Source organism: Anomaloglossus baeobatrachus, chromosome 9, assembly GCF_048569485.1.
Source record: "Anomaloglossus baeobatrachus isolate aAnoBae1 chromosome 9, aAnoBae1.hap1, whole genome shotgun sequence".
Lineage (NCBI taxonomy): Eukaryota > Metazoa > Chordata > Amphibia > Anura > Aromobatidae > Anomaloglossus > Anomaloglossus baeobatrachus.
Genome location: NC_134361.1, coordinates 136,672,739 through 136,690,726, shown reverse-complemented (window position 1 = coordinate 136,690,726; position 17,988 = coordinate 136,672,739).

Here is a 17,988-nt window from a genome sequence, read left to right as displayed (position 1 = left end):
ATACTTAAAAAAGTGTGAAACAACTGGAAATATGTCTTATATTCTAGGTTCTTCAAAGTAGCCACCTTTTGCTTTGATTACTACTTTGCACACTCTTGGCATTCTCTTGGTGAGCTTCAAGAGGTAGTCACCGGAAATGGTTTTCCAACAGTCTTGAAGGAGTTCCCAGAAATGCTTAGCACTTGTTGGCCCTTTTGCCTTCACTCTGTGGTCCAGCTCACCCCAAACCATCTTGATAGGGTTCAGGTCTGGTGACTGTGGAGAACAGGTCATCTGGCGTACCACCCCATCACTCTCCTTCTTAGTCAAATAGCCCTTACACAGCCTGGAGGTGTGTTTAGGGTCACTGTCCTGTTGAAAAATAAATGATGGTCCAACAAAACGCAAACTGGATGGAATGGCACGCCGCTGCAAGATGTTGTGGTAGGCATTCTGGTTCTGTATGCCTTCAATTTTGAATAAATCCCCAACAGTGTCACCAGCAAATCACCCCCACACCATCCCACCTCCTTCTCCATGCTTCACGGTGGGAACCAGGCATGTAGAGTCCATCTGTTTACCTTTTCTACAAAGACACGGTGGTTGGATCCAAAGATCTCAAATTTGGACTCATTCCTTGTGTTCTTTAGCCCAAACAAGTCTCTTCTGCTTGTTGCCTGTCCTTAGCAGTGGTTTCCTAGCAGCTATTTTACCATGAAGGCCTGCTGCACAAAGTCTCCTCTTGATAGCGTGCGAGGAACTGCAGCAAAGTGCGGGAATTGCAGATAAGTGTGGCATAGTTTAAACACAATTTCATAGTGGTGATAACTGTAATTGTTTAATTTCATTAGGGAATTGTGTGTCTGTGTTTGTCTGTGATACTGTGAAAAAGCAAAAAAAAAAAGTTTTCTTGTGATTTAATTAGTAGTATTAGCCACACCTGTTTCTAGAAGCTTCTGGCAGCTTCTGGTAGTCCTTGTGGAACTATATAAACCAGCCAGAACAAGCGAGGTTTTGAGCGTGCGAGGAACTGCAGCAAAGTGCGGGAATTGAAGATAAGTGTGGCATAGTTTAAACACAATTTCATAGTTTGACACAAGAACATAGTTTGAATTTGTCCTTATACGATTCCCATTGTTTTTTTTTCTTTCTTTCTTTTTCTACTTTACTGTGTATCCCCATTAAATAGGTGATCCATGGACAATGCTACCAGGTGTGTATCTTGTCAGATGTATGCATGCCTTGAGCAGCCGTTCGAGGGTGAATATGTCTGCACTCGATGCAAGCATTTTGCATATTTGGAAGCCAAGGTAACTGATCTAAATAAGCAGCTTGCAACACTCAGGGGCATTGCAAACCTGGAGAGGAGTTTAGAGCTCACTGAGCTTTCTTTGGCTGGGGCCAGTGATATGGAGGAGGGTGGAGGTGGGGAAGGTCAGGACTCAGAGGCAGGTAGCTGAGTAACAGTTAGAAGAAGAGGTAGGGAGAAAAGTGTTAGGGAGCCTAGTCCTGACCTGGCACAACCTAGTAAATATGCCTGTTTGGCTGATATTAGGAATGAAGGGCCAGGACTTGGGTCACTACAGCAGGACGTTGTTCCTAGCAACCAGGAAAACGACTGCTGTAGGAAGGAGGGAATTAGGAGTGCAGTAAAGCCCAGACAGATGGTGGTAGGGGACTCTATAATTAGGTGGACAGACAGGGTCATCTGTCGCCGAGACCGTGAATGCCGAACAGTGTGTTGTCTGCCGTGTGCTCGGGTTAGGCATATTGCGGATTGGATAGACAGATTGCTGGGTGGGGCTGGGGAAAACCCAGTGGTCATATTGCACATTGGTACTAATGACAAAGTTAGAGGCACGTGGAAGGTCCTTAAGAATGATTACAGGGAACTTGGAGAGAAGCTGAAGTCCAGGACCTCCAAGGTGGTGTTTTCGGAAATACTACTGGTGCCACGAGCGTCACTAGAAAGACAGCGGGAGCTTAGGGAGATAAATACGTGGCTTAGAAATTGGTGCAGGAAGGAAGGGTTCGGGTTCATGGACAACTGGGCCGACTTCTCAGTCAGCTACAGGCTCTACGGTAGGGACGGGCTGCACCTCAATGGGGAAGGGGCAGCTGTACTGGGGGAGAAAATGGTCAGACGGATGGAGGAGCTTTTAAACTAGGATCTGGGGGAGGGAGGGTAGTGGAGCAAAAAAGGGGATAGATAGAGCAGATACAGACAGTGAGATGGTAGGGGTTAATGAAGGATTAGGGGGATGGGACATGCAAGGAACGTAGGGAGGCTAGGACTAAAAAAGGTGTTAATAGTATTAAATGTCTACTGGCAAATGCAAGAAGTCTTGCAAACAAAATAAATGAATTGGAGACTCTTATGTCAACCATGGATTATGATGTGGTGGGCATTACGGAAACCTGGCTGGATGAAAGCCATGACTGGGTGACAAACATACAGGGTTATAGTACATTTAGGAGGGACAGGAAAGACAAAAAAGGTGGTGGGGTGTGTATATTTATCAAATCTAACCTAAAACCTGTGTTGAATAATGACATTGGGGGAACTGCAACAATGTAGAGTCAGTATGGGTAAATGTACATGGGGATGGGAATAATAATTGGAGTTTGCTATAAGCCTCCTAACATACCTGAACAAATAGAGGGGGAAATGCTGGAACAAATTGAAAAGGCAGCTAATAATAATAATCGGGTTCTTATTATGGGGGATTTCAACTATCCAGACATACAGTTGGACATAGAATCTTCTGGTTGGGCTAAAAGCTGTAAGTTCTTATCTACTATTCAAGACAATTTCCTCTCTCAGATGGTAGATGAACTGACGAGGGGAGATAATTTGCTAGATCTGGTTTTGTCAAATAGACCGGATACAATTTCAGATCTACAGGTCCGGGAGCACTTGGGCACCAGCGATCATAATATGGTAAGCTTCAAGGTAATATTCAATAGAACATTTCAAAGGGGAAATGCTAAAACCTGGAATTTTAGGAAAACTGATTTCAACAAATTAAGGGAAACGCTTAAATGTGTAGATTGGAACAAAGTCATGATAACTGGGGATACTGAACATAAATGGGGAAATTTTAAGGATATACTGTTAGAGTCCTGTAAAAAACTTATACCCTCTGGTAATAAAATTTCCAGGAATAAAAAGAAACCACTATGGATAAATAAGATAGTACAAAGTATAATAAAACAAAAACAATGGGCGTTTAAAATCTTAAAGGCTGAGAATACAGAAATAGCATTTCAGAAGTATAAAGATATTAATAGGAAATGAAAAAAAGAAATCACACAAGCAAAACTAGCTACTGAAACAAAAATCGCCAATGACATTAATATAAATCCCAAAATCTTTTATAAATACATTAATGCCAAAAGGAAAACAAAGGATAGTATTGGCCCCTTAAAATATAATAACAAGTTAGTTATAGTGGACAAACAGAAGACTGAGATATTAAATAGGCATTTCTCATCTGTGTTCACAAGGGAACTGACTGTACCAGGGATCATTCAACAAGTGAAAAATCAAAGTTCACCACCCGATATAATTAATTTAACACAAGAAGAAGTACGCCTACGTCTGAGTAAATTAAACATTGACAAATCCCCAGGGCCAGATGGCATTCATCCACAAATATTGAGGGAATTGAGCTCCGTAATCGACAGACCGCTGTATCTCATCTTTTTAGACTCGCTTATAACAGGGTTGGTGCCTCAGGATTGGAGGATTGCTGATGTGGTACCGATATTTAAGAAAGGTAAGAGGGTAGATCCAGGCAACTACCGTCCAGTAAGCCTGACATCAGTATTATGCAAAGTTTTTGAGGGCATTTTAAAGGATGACATGCAAAAATATATTGCAGAAAATAATATAATAACTGACAGACAACATGGATTCATGAAAGATAAGTCGTGTCTAACCAACCTGTTGGGGTTCTATGAGGGGGTAAGTGCAAACCTGGATATTGGTAATGCAGGTGATGTGATTTATTTGGACTTTGCAAAGGCAATTGATACTGTACCACATAATAGCCTTATACTAAAGCTCCAGAAGCAAGGACTAGGGGAAACTATATGCAACTGGGTAAGGAATTGGCTAAAAGATAGGAAACAAAGAGTAGTCATAAATGGTACATTCTCTAAATGGACTATAGTCAGCAGTGGGGTGCCGCAGGGATCTGTGCTAGGACCAATTCTTTTTAATCTCTTTATTAATGACCTTGTGGATGGGATTGATGGTAAAGTGTCAGTCTTTGCTGATGACACCAAACTATGTAGGATATTAAAAACTGACCTTGATAGTACAATATTACAAAAAGATCTGGATAAGATGTCAGAATGGGCAGATACTTGGCAAATGAGATTTAATGTTGATAAATGTAAAGATATGCACCTGGGACGGAGTAATCCTATAACTGTGTATACATTAAATGGAAGTAAACTCGGGACTACAGAACAGGAGGACTTGGGTATTCTCATTACAAATAAGCTGAGCAGCAGCACTCAATGTCAAGCAGCAGCTGCTAAAGCAAACAAGATTTTAGGATGTATAAAAAGAGAGATTAGATCCCGTGATCCCAACGTATTGTTACCCCTCTATAAATTACTTGTAAGGCCACATCTGGAATAGGGGATCCAGTTTTGGGCTCCCCATTTTAAAAAGGACATTCAGAAGTTAGAGTCAGTTCAAAGACAGGCAACTAGACTACTACAAGGAATGGAAGGCCTCCTATATGATGACAGGTTGAAAAAGTTAGATATGTTTAGCTTAGAAAAAAAGGACGTCTCAGAGGAGATCTCATTTATATGTATAAATACATGTGTGGTCAATATAAAGGACTGGCACATGACTTATTTCTTCCAAAGACAATACTAAGGACAAAGGGGCACTCACTGCGAGTGGAAGAAAAGCGATTCGGACAGCTAAATAGGAAAGGGTTCTTTACAGTTAGAGCAGTCAGACTGTGGAATGCCGACCACAAGAGGTAGTAATGGCAGATACTATAACAGCTTTTAAAAAAGGCCTGGATGATTTCCTTAGTACACAAAACATTGTTGGTTATAAATGACTTAGTGACCAAATGTAGAACTGAAGGAGGAAGGTTGAACTAGATGGACCTAGGTCTTTTTTCAACCTAAGTAACTATGTAACTATGTAACTATATAGTTGTTCTAGAGATGAGAAGGTGTGTCCAAACTTTTGGTCTGTACTGTATATTTCCAGAAATTTTAAACTTATTACTCTTAGAGCAGCGCTTTGTTGTCTCCATCTTTTTCCTCATTACAGGCAATATTCTATGAAAGTTCTATGAAATTTATAATGAATTTTTTCCTGTTACCATTGTAAAAATAAAAAATTTTGAGCCAAGACAAAATTTTTGGGAGAAAAATGTGATTTTTTTTATTTTCACACTTCAATGTTACAAAATTCTGTGAAGCCCCTGGGGGTTCAAGGTGTTCACCATATATCTAGATAAATGATTTGAGGGGGCTAGTTACCAAAATGGGGTCACTTCTGGTGGATTTTCACTGTTTAGGCACATCAAGGGTTCTTGTGACACAACATGGCATCTGCTAATGAGTCCAGCCAATTTTGTATTCCAAAAGCCAAATGGTGCTCCTTCCCTTCTGAGCCTCGCTGTGTACTCAAACAGTAGTTTTATACCACATATAGAATATCAGCGTGGTCATGAAAAAATTGTTCTACAAAGTTTCTCCTGTTCTCTTTGTAAAAATGCAAATCTTGGGCATTTAACAACATTTTTCTAGGAAAAATATGAATTTTTATTTTCTTGACTCAAAGTTTTAAAATTCTGTGAAACACCTGGGAGTTCAAGGGGCTCACCACAAATCTAGATAAATTTTGTAAGGGGGTGTATTTTACAAAATGGGGTTACTTGTGGGGGGTTTCCACTTTTTAGGCACATCAGCAGCTCTGCAAATGCAATATGGTGTCCACTATCATTTCCATAAAATTTTGTGTTCCAAAAGTCAAATGGTGCTTTTTCCTTTCTGAGCCCTGCCGTTTGCTCAAACAGTAATTTTCCACCACATATGGGATATCGGCATATTTAGCAGAAATTGAAAAACAAATGATATGGTTCTTTGTGAAAATGGCAAATTTTTGGTTAAAGTAACATTTCTGTAGGAAAAATTAAAATTTTCATTTTTTCCTTCCACATTGCTTAAATTCCTATTAAGCACTTAAAGGGTTAATAAACATCTTGGATGTGGTTTTGAGTAGATTGAAGGTTGAGGATTTTAGAATGGTGTCACTTTGTGGTATTTTCTATCACATAGGAATCTCAAAATAACTTAAAATGTGATGCAGTCCCTGAAAAAATGGTTTTGTAAATTCAGTTGGAGGAATGAGAAATTGTTGATAAACTTTTAACCCTTATAACTTTTTAACAAAAAAATGTTTTCAAAATGGTGATTATGTTAAGTAGTCTTGTGGCAAATGTTATTTATTAACTATTTTGTATGTCATATCTGGTTTAATGGCATAAAATTCGAAGTTTGAAATTGCAAAATGTTCTTAAAACTTCCAATATTTTCACAAATAAATACCAAAAAGTAATCCTAAATATACCACTATTATGAAGTACAATATTTTATGAAAAACAGTCTCAGAATCACTGAAATCCGTTAAAGTGTTAAAGAATTATTACCTCATATAGTGACACTGATCAGAAAGGTTTGAAGGGGTTCAGACGTCACTGAGCTTTTTTGTAACTTACATATCTTTTTATTGTAATGCACTGTAACTTACTCTGTTCTGTGAAGACATTGAAATCCTAATGAGGATAGGTCAGATGAGCTTTGCAGACAGTCATGTCTGCGTATGTTCTCATCACCAATGCGTCGTTCCTAATTTGACAACTACTGGAAGTCCCCTTGTTTCTCACCAAAAAGGGGTTTCTATGACAACATACTAACATTTCTATCATGTTTCTTTATCTAATCCTGATATAAAGTCCTTTGATATTTTTTTGGCTATACTTGCGATTAACCATGGGCCTCCCCAGCCTGAAAATACTAGTCCCCAGCTGTCTGCTTTATCTTGGCTGGGTATCAAATTTTTTTAAAATTATGCATTTAAATCATTTAAAAAAAATAATGCATGGGGTCTCTCGTGTTTTGATACACAGCACACCAACGACACCATCCCGGCTGCGACCCTCACCATCAGTCCTGGAGAGCAGCACCTGCAGCGGTGGCCCATCACTGGCTGCGTACCACAGGTGGAATCCTGATCATAAAAGACTTTCCTAACCGTCACTACCACTCCCATCCTCCTTCCTACTACCCTCCATCCTTCTTCCTGTATGTCTCGGGGCAACAGAACCGGGCCAGGCCACCCCGAAACGATGCAGAAGATCTGCATCTCCGGCCCAGCAGCGAGTAGGTTAAAACACCTGCCCCGTGAGGCACTACACTTACACGTCCGAAGGCAGGGAGAGAGAAGCCGGTGGTGATTGGGCTTAGAGCTTGTGTATCATACCAATCTCACATGAGCCCTGATAATGCAAGTTCCAACACCGCTGGAACCAAACTGGCACTTGATGTGACTATAGGCTTTTTTATTTTTATGGGTGCGAACATGGGCAATGAGAGAGGATTGTCCAAGTAGTGTAAATCCCTTTAAGATCCTTAGGACAGTCAATAATGCCATGGATTCCTCAGTGAAAAGTCACCAATAAGATTTATCCACATGCAGACCTACTGACAAATCCATCGCATTATCCAAACTTCAGCATCTGATTTTCTACTAAATTTTTGTTGAGTTTGCGCGGGGAAAACCTGTGGCCATGTCCTAATACTAAACAGAACCTAATTTAGTCCAAAGACAGCTGTCTACTACATCAGTATATGTCGGGACTATTGTGCATAGCCCTTATAGCCTCTCATGTGAAAGCTTACTTTAAACCATCACACATAATATAGTGAATAACTAATACCTTGGGGTAGCGGAGAGTATGACTTTCATTCACAGAAACAATATTTTTCTATGCATCCTCTACTGACACAAAGTAAGATTGTTCCACTGAAGCAGACTATTTAACATCCGTTACAATCATATATGACTCACACAATAAACAAATTAGTCATAAAATATTGTATATAAAGGAACCATAACTGACAATGGAACAAGAACAAGATTTAAAGACTTGACTTTGGAGATGTTAATAGCCTCTGTTGACTCTCTACAGTTATTATTTTATAACACCTGGACCGACAGCTTCTCTTCCAACCCAGACCACAGTTTAATTGTCCGGACCCATCATCTTACATTAAAAAGACTACCTATTCTAAATTCCTACAATCTGTCATAATTATATTACCAATTATTACCAGGAATATCAAATATGGGCACATTTATGTGAGCGCTAAAATTGTAAGAACTGCAGACCATTGCACCTATGTGTCCTGTGACAGAAGTCCAACCAAGCTTTCTTCTGCTGTGTGATTTAATTAAAGATTTTAAATAGTGATGGCAGATTTTATTTTTATAGTTTCTACAATCAGAGGAATAAGAGAGGTGCAAATTGTAGAGAATCAATGTGAAAGAAATATTAAAGAAGCAGTGCATGGTGCTCACTGCAACTAAGGGCTCCTCTGTAGCTCCTGTATCTGATGGCTAGATGAGCAGAATGATGGGCTACCAGCATGCTCTCTTGTCCGGTAGATTAGGTACAGAAATTTCTGCTAACGTGTGAATAATCTGAATGGAGCTTACTCAAATCCATGCGCATGTCATTATAAACTGACACTTTCAGATGAATGAGACTGATTTTCTGTCTCAGAAATTTCTGTAACCAATGTGCTCGGTGTGAATATGCCTATAAATGAGAATGAGGGTTATTTTTGTTGTATAAAGCAACTGCAATCATTTTGCCTTATGAAAAACCAGTCTTCTCAGAACTACATAAGGCTGAGTCACAATTTTGTCAATGTTAAGAGCTGTTTCTTCTGTTCCTATACACAAATCCAATTATATCAGCGCGTCCCTACAAGATAGAAAGTTGTATCTTCAGCTATGGACACTGACTTAAAAACATCCATATAATTCTGGTGTCCTTAAAGAGGTTCTGTCATTCAATATCATAATATAAACTGCTTAAACCTGGTGAAACCTGGTGAACTCACTTTGAATATCTTTATCAGAATGGCTGTAGAATCCAACTGCAGCTTGTTCTGAGTAGTGTGAGATTTCAGCAGCGAGAGGGACACTGAGGAGCTATACGGGGCAGAGATTGAGCTAAACATTTATAAACTACTAGAAGGTGGCCCGATTCTACGCATCGGGTATTCTAGAATTTACGTATTGTGTAGTTCATGTATGATTTTTGTTATATATATATATATAGATGTTGTTGTGTGTAGTTACCAAGTGTTTGTGTAGGGCGCTGTACATGTTCTGGGTGTTGTCTGGGTGTGGCGGGGGGTGAGAGCGGTGTTGTTTGTGTGTTGCGTTGTTTGTGGAGCGCTGTGTGTCTGTAGCGTTGTGTGTGTGTTGCGCGGTTTGTGTGTGTGTGGTGTGTTTTGGGGGGAGGTATGTTTTGTGCAATGTGTGTGTTGTGCGGTATGTGCGTATATTTGTGTGTGCAGCGTTGTCTGTGTGTGGGTGTCTGTGTAGGGCAGTTGTTTGTGGTTCCCAGTGTGTGTGTGTGGTGTGTTGTGCAGTGCACGCGCGTGTGTGTGTTGGGGGGAGGTGTGCACTTCCCATCGTGCTCCATCCCCCATGCAACGCACTCACCATCGTGCTCCATCCCCTATGCTGCGCACCCCCCATCGTGCTCCATCTCCCATCCTGCGCACTCGTAAACGTGCTCCATCCGCCATGCAGCGCACTCCCCATCGTTCTCCATCCCCCATGCTGCGCACTCCCAAACGTGCTCCATCCGCCATGCTGCGCACTCCCCATCGTGCTCCATCCCCCATGCTGCGCACTCCCAAACGTGCTCCATCCGCCATGCTGCGCACTCCCAAACGTGCTCCATCCGCCATACTCTGCACTCTTCATCGTGCTCCATCCGCCATGCAGCGCACTCCCCATCGTGCTCCATTCCCCATGCTGCGCACTCCCAAACGTGCTCCATCCACCATGCTGCGCACTCCCCATCGTGCTCCATCTCCCATGCTGCGCACTCCCAAACGTGCTCCATCCGCCATGCTGCGCACTCTCAAACGTGCTCCATCCGCCATGCTGCGAACTCCCAAACGTGCTCCATCCGCCATACTCCGCACTCCCTATCGTGCTCCATCCCCCATGCAGCGCACTCCCCATCGTGCTCCATCTCCCATGCTGCGCACTCCCAAACGTGCTGCATCCGCCATGCTGCGCACTCCCAAACGTGGTCCATCCGCCATGCTGCGCACTCCCAAACGTGCTACATCTGCCATACTCCGCACTCCCCATCGTGCTGCATCCCCCATGCTGCGCACTCCCAAACGTGCTCCATCCGCCATGCTGCGCACCCCCCATCGTGCTCCATCTCCCATCCTGCGCACTCCCAAACGTGGTCCATCCGCCATGCTGCGCACTCCCAAACGTGCTCCATCCGCCATGCTGCGCACTCCCAAACGTGCTCCATCCGCCATGCTGCACACTCCCAAACGTGCTCCATCCGCCATGCTGCGCACTCCCAAACGTGCTCCATCCGCCATGCTGCGCACTCCCAAACGTGCGCCATCCGCCATGCTGCGCACTCCCAAACGTGCTCCATCCGCCATGCTGCGCACTCCCAAACGTGCTCCATCCGCCATGCTGCGCACTCCCAAACGTGCTCCATCCGCCATGCTGCGCACTCCCAAACGTGCTCCATCCGCCATGCTGCGCACTCCCAAACGTGCTCCATCCGCCATGCTGCGCACTCCCAAACGTGCTCCATCCGCCATGCTGCGCACTCCTAAACGTGCTCCATCCGCCATGCTGCGCACTCCGAAACGTGCTCCATCCGCCATGCTGCGCCAGCATCAGCCTCTCTACCCGCAGCATCAGCCTCTCTCCTCCCAGCATCAGCCTCTCTCCCCGCAGCATCAGCCACTCTGTCCCCAGCATCAGCCTCTCTGTCCCCACCATCAGCCTCTCTGTCCCCAGCATCAGCCTCTCTGTCCCAAGCATCAGCCTCTCTGTCCCAAGCATCAGCCTCTCTGTCCCCAGCATCAGCCTCTCTGTCCCCAGCATCAGCCTCTCTGTCCCCAGCATCAGCCTCTCTGTCCCCAGCATCAGCCTCTCTGTCCCTAGCATCAGCCTCTCTGTCCCCAGCATCAGCCTCTCTGTCCCCAGCATCAGCCTCTCTGTCCCCAGCATCAGCCTCTCTGTCCCCAGCGTCAGCCTCTCTGTCCTCAGCATCAGCCTCTCCATCCCAGCCTTCCCCTGGATCAGCCTCTCTCATCCCAGCATCAGCCTCTCTGTCCCCAGCATCAGCCTCTCTGTCCCCAGCATCAGCCTCTCTGTCCCCAGCATCAGCCTCTCTGTCCCGAGCATCAGCCTCTCTGTCCCCAGCATCAGCCTCTCCATCCCAGCCTTCCCCAGGATCAGCCTCTCTCATCCCAGCATCAGCCTCTCTGTCCCCAGCATCAGCCTCTCTGTCCCCAGCATCAGCCTCTCTCATCCCAGCATCAGCCTCTCTCATCCCAGCATCAGCCTCTCTGTCCCCATCATCAGCCTCCCCATCCCAGCCTTCCCCAGGATCAGCCTCTCTCCTCCCAGCCTCCTCCAGCACGCCATGCTCCTCTGCCGACACTCACAGATCCGATCGCATACACTCACACACACCGACACACACCGGATCGCATACACTCACACACACCGGATCGCATACACTCACACACACCGGATCGCATACACTCACACACACCGACACACACCCGATCGCATACACTCACACACACACACATTGACTATATTGCACATACGCGCTCATACTCACAACATCCGGAGATACCACATGCTTCTGGCCATGTGATCCTCCGGCAGGTCCTGGAAGGTCACAACAGCACAGTATCGAGGCCGAGAAGCAAGCGATATTGCCGGATGCTGTGAGTGTGTGGATGCGATGTGTGTGTGAGGTGTTTGTGAGAGTGAGTGTGATCTGATGTGTGTGTGTGTATGTGTGTGTGTGTGTGCTGTTATGTGTGTGCGTGTGGATCTTCCGCCACTGCAGGACCTTGATGTGCTGGTAACTATGCTAGCATGGTTACCAGCGCATCACGTCCCCCACTCGCACGGGAGCCCACACCAGCATACGGCGGCAAGGCCAGCAATGCGAGGGTAAGTGTCGGCTGGGTTGGCGGCGTACGCTGATGTGGGCTCCCGTTGGGGGGGGGGTTGTACAGCACTCACCTGGGAGCCGTGACCGTGTCAGTTTGGGGAATGCGCGGGGGGGTGGGGGGCAGAGCTAACGTCCATTGCGTGAGGGGGGCGGGGCGTGGTGTGGCCGAGTTGCCAATGCCTGCAGGGTGCCGGGGCGAGAGGCCAATCTGGGGGGGGGGGGGCGGAGCCTGGGCGAGTGGCTGGCCAATCCGTGTGGGGGCGCAGCCTGGGCGAGCGGCCAATCGGTGTGGGGGGGGGCGGGGCCATGGCGAGCCCAGCGGCCAATCAGCTTTGTGTCACCGTAAGGACACAATTTCACCGGAAGGACACAATTTTGAAGCATGACAGACAGACAGACAGACAGACAGACAGAATAAGGCAATTATATATATAGATTATGCAGCTAATCTGACATGGATTTTCAAGGAAAGTACATCAGCTTCATTGAGTCCACAAAATCGTTTTCATAATGTATACACTTTGTATTGTGCAGAAGCCTGTTAAGGAATTTGACATATTATACTCCAGCAGGCTTTTTCATCAAGACTAGAGTAGGGAATTCCAATCTGAATTCATCCTTTTAGTGTTTATTGTGTCTAATTAAAAGCAACAAATTCATAATAAGAGAATATGACTCTTATGTAATACCACTGTAGCCTCATTGGACATGAAAAATAGAAGAAATTATTGCCCAAGCAAAAATGCGGTACATATCACTGCTATCTCTGCACTGTATGGACACTTATGTGTACACCTTGCACACATGGGCACTTCCATCAGCTTTAATAAATCGTAAAGGCATTTCATATATTTATCGACATTTTATTAGCATAGTAATCATATATAGCAGGGTCCCCAACGTTTCTGATCATGAGAGCCATGTTCAGCTCTGAGAGAAGATCGCGAGCTACATTCTACATTCATTCATTCTAAGAGAAGGTCATGAGTAGAGTTGAGTGATGTTCGAGTCGAACGGTTCGCCAATTTCAAATTCGAGTGATTTTGGGCGACGTTCGAGTCGTTCGACGAACTCGAACAATTTGCTTCAAGTTCGGCTGTTCGAGTTCGAGTTACGTTCCATAACGGTTTGATCACCAAAAAGCATAGCTAGTTACCAGCTGGCTTTTCACTGTAATACTGTGAGTCACTGTGAATCATGATGATATCAAAATTCAGTGTATAGTGTGCGGGGGGGGATGGGGTTTAGAACAGTGCTGCTGCAGAGTGCTGAAAGAATGGCGATCGCCATTTTTTTTTTTCCCCTAACCACGCGTACAGTGGGGCGGGTCAAGCTGTCAGCCAATCAAAAACACACACATAGCAAAGTGGATTTTTGCCAAACAAGCAAGGGCATGTGTCATTGGATGTGCATGTCACATGTCTTTGCCCTATAAGACCCGGCCATTTTCCCCATCGCCGCCATTATCTCTCTGCTGCGGGTGGGTGACAGTCACCGCTCCCGCTCCCGCTGCTGCTGCTGTGTGTGCTATAGACATACAGTGCAATCTACACATCGCTTTAGGGATTAGGGACTACTTGTAATTTCAGCCCTTTTCAGGGCTACATTACAGCCGTTCATAGCCATTTCTGCTAGGCAGGTCCATGCCAGCACTGTTCAGGAGTTTATATCACAGCGTCTGGCTAAATCAGCTCAGGCAATTCCTTGGGGCATTGTTTCATTGGCAGAGATAGAAAGTGAGGCTTCCTCTGCTGACAAACTAGCTACAGCACCTGTGCATTCTACACACCTGTCCATTTTTGCTATGCAATTTTAATTGCAAAAAGTGCTGCCACTTTTAGGGGCATACTAAAATTGTCTGGGATACTAACTTAGGGTTCCTCTCCTGTCAAGCAAGGTACACCAAGTGTGCATTCTACACACCTCTCCATTTTTGCTACGCAATTTTAATTGCAAAAAGTGCTGCCACTTTTAGGGGCATACTAAAATTGTCTGGGATACTAACTTAGGGTTCCTCTCCTGTCAAGCAAAGTACATCAACTGTGCATTCTACACACCTCTCCATTTTTGCTACTCAATTTCAATTGCAAAAAGTGCTGCCACTTTTAGGGGCATACTAAAATTGTCTGGGATACTAACTTAGGGTTCCTCTCCTGTAGAGCAAGGTACACCAAGTGTGCATTCTACACACCTGTCCATTTTTGCTACGCCATTTTAATTTCCAAAATTTCAGACACTTTTAGGGGCATACGAAAATTGTCTGGGATACTAACTTAAGGTTCCTCTCCTGTAGAGCAAGGTACACCAAGTGTGCATTCTACACACCTGTCCATTCTTGCTATGCAATTTTAATTTCCAAAAGTGCTGCCGCTTTTAGGGGCATACGAAAATTGTCTGGGATACTAACTTAGGGTTTCTCTCCTGTCAAGCAAGGTACACCAACTGTGCATTCTACACACCTGTCCATTTTTGCTATGCAATTTTAATTGCAAAAAGTGCTGCCACTTTTAGGGGCATACTAAAATTGTCTGGGATACTAACTTAGGGTTCCTCTCCTGTCAAGCTAGCTACAGCACCTGTGCATTCCACACATCTGTCCATTTTTGCTACGCCATTTTAATTTCCAAAATTTCTAACACTTTTAGGGGCATACGAAAAGTGTCTGGGATACTAACTTAGGGTTCCTCTCCTGTCAAGCAACATTCACCAACTGTGCATTCTACACACCTGTCCATTTTTGCTATGCAATTTTAATTGCAAAAAGTGCTGCCACTTTTAGGGGCATACTAAAATTGTCTGGGGTACTAACTTAGGGTTCCTCTCCTGTCAAGCTAGCTACAGCACCTGTGCATTCCACACATCTGTCCATTTTTGCTACGCCATTTTAATTTCCAAAATTTCTAACACTTTTAGGGGCATGCGAAAATTGTCTGGGATACTAACTTAGGGTTCCTCTCCTGTCAAGCAACATTCACCAACTGTGCATTCTACACACCTGTCCATTTTTGCTATCATAGTTTCATAGTTTTAAGGTTGAAGGGAGACTCTAAGTCCATCTAGTTCAACCCGTAGCCTAACATGTTGATCCAGAGGAAGGCAAAAAAACCCCAATGTGTCAAATAAGCTCCAATGGGGAAAAAAATTCCTTCCTGACTCCACATACGGCAATCAGACTAGTTCCCTGGATCAACACCCTGTCATAAAATCCAATATACATAACTGGTAATATTATATTTTTCAATTAATGCGATCAGGCTCTGCTTAAATTTTACTTGTGAATCCCTCAATACAACATCATACGGCAGAGAGCTCCATAGTCTCACTGCTCGTACAGTAAAGAGTCCTCATCTGTTATTATGATTAAACATTCTTTCCTCAAGACGTAGCGGATGCCCCCGTGTTCCAGTCGCAGGCCTAGGTGTAAAGAGATCTTTGGAAAGGTCTCTGTACTGTCCCCTCATATATTTATACATTGTGATTAGATCCCCCTAAGCCTTTGTTTTTCCTAACTAACTAACCCCAAGTTTAATAACCTGTCTTGGTATTGCAGCCCTCCCATTCCTCTAATAATCTTGGTCGCTCTTCTATCTACCTGTAAGATTATGCTATTTATAACCTTCTATACTTTTGCTAACAAGAAATGCATCCATTCCTCTCTTAAATTCATTCAGTGAGTTGGCCATCACCACTTCCTCAGGAAGAGAGTTCCAGAGCCTCACTGCTCTTACCGTGAAGAACCCTCTTCTATGCTGATGTAGGAATTTTCTTTCCTCCAATCGAAAAGAATGCCCCCTTGCTATGCAATTTTAATTGCAAAAAGTGCTGCCACTTTTAGGGGCATACTAAAATTGTCTGGGATACTAACTTAGGGTTCTGTCACGCTGTACTCTAAGATGTACAATAGCAGTACAGCGCAGTAATGTGGGACTGAGAGGATTCCTGAAACTATCTGAGAAGATAGTTAGCTGGTAAACTACTAGGGGGCGTAAAAGTGGAGGAAACGTATGAGCAGGGAATTCCCTAGCAAAGGTAATACTAGTCAAGTCCACCAGATGGCAGTAGAATCGTCAGAAAGCAGTGTCACAACATGAGGTCTTGTAAGTACACAAGGGCAAAGTCTAAACGTAGTCAGAGGGAAGCAAATAGTCAGTAGCCGGGAAATCAGAGCCTAGAAGCGAGGGGGAGTGGGAAGACAAGACAGAATAAAAATAAACAGATAAGGAACGAACAGGGAGACAGCGGGAGAGACACTGATGGAAACAGACAACAGAGGAGGTTAACAGGTCAGGTGAACACGGACGTCAGGCGGGGGCAGGGCAGACAACAGGTCACTCAAGAGCAGAACACAGCAGAGCCAGAAATATCACTGGCGAAGTCCAAGAGAAACAGTGCCCTAATAAAGCAGCCTGACCTCCAGAATGAGGCAGGAAGGATTAACCCCTAACGTGACCTGCATTAGAAGTGAAACTAAAAAAAGGCTCAGCTCCAGCTGAGCCAGGAGTCAATCATGACAGGTTCCTCTCCTGTCATTCTAGCTACAGCACCTGTGCATTCTACACACCTGCCCGTTTTTGCTATGCAATTTTAATTGCAAAAAGTGCTGCCACTTTTAGGGGCATACTAAAATTGTCTGGGATAGTCAGTGTTGGTTCTTCAGCCGTCAATAAAGCTAGACCACCTCTGCAATCTACACCACCTCTCCATTTTTGCTACGACATTTTAAGTGTCCAATTTGGTCACAAACAAAATGAGTGGCAAAAGGACAGATACTGGTGGAAAGGGGAACAGGCGTGTTGGAAAGGGAAAAAAAGTTTGTGTCTGTGGGGTAGGTGGTAAAGCTGAAGTAACATCTGCTGAAAAAAGGCCATCTTCCAGCAAAAGTAAGATGTATACTACTTTCTGTGGACAATTTGATGTGATCCCTTTTTTACGGAACCGAACAACTCTAACAAAGGTAGATGATGCACAAAAAAAGCACATGCTTGAATGGATCTCCAGGGCTCCATCAAGTGGTCTCTCCTCCACCTCAACTTCAACATCCAAAAAACTCCAGTCCTCTGAGTTGTCACCCCAATCGCACTTGCTTTCTACCAGCACTCAAGTCTCCACCCGCCCTGCAGAGTATGGGGTAACAGAGATGGGTGAGTCTGCAGAGCTGTTAAGTCACACTATAGCCTGTGAATCAGAGGTCTGCTCCAAAGCTACCGTGAGTCCAGACCAGGAAATGATCTGCAGTGATGCCCAGAAGCTTTGTGAGTCAGATTCAGGCCCTGATGAAGACGATTCTGAGCATAATGTAGACTCTCATTCCCAAACTGTAACTCCTCTTGGTGGAGACAATGAGGAACATACTGATGACGATGATACTCAGATACATGATTGGAATGAAAACGTAACTATTCAGTCAGGGCCAGAAGAGGTTAGGTCTGAGGACGAGGGGAGTGCAAACACACAGGTTGATGATGAGGTTGTAGATCCCACTTACTGTCAACCCACAGTCAGGCACTCGAAGAGGTCAGCAGAGGCGATGGAGGAGGATGCGACTGACAACGAGGTTAGCTTGCGCCTTCCTGGACAGAAACGGAGTACTGGAAGCATGTCAACAACTGCATCCTCATCCACAACTCTGCCTCTGAGCAGAAGCGATGGTGGTGTGCAGGTCACATGGGCTCTAAGCCTTCCCTAGTCTGATCCTTTTTTGACATTG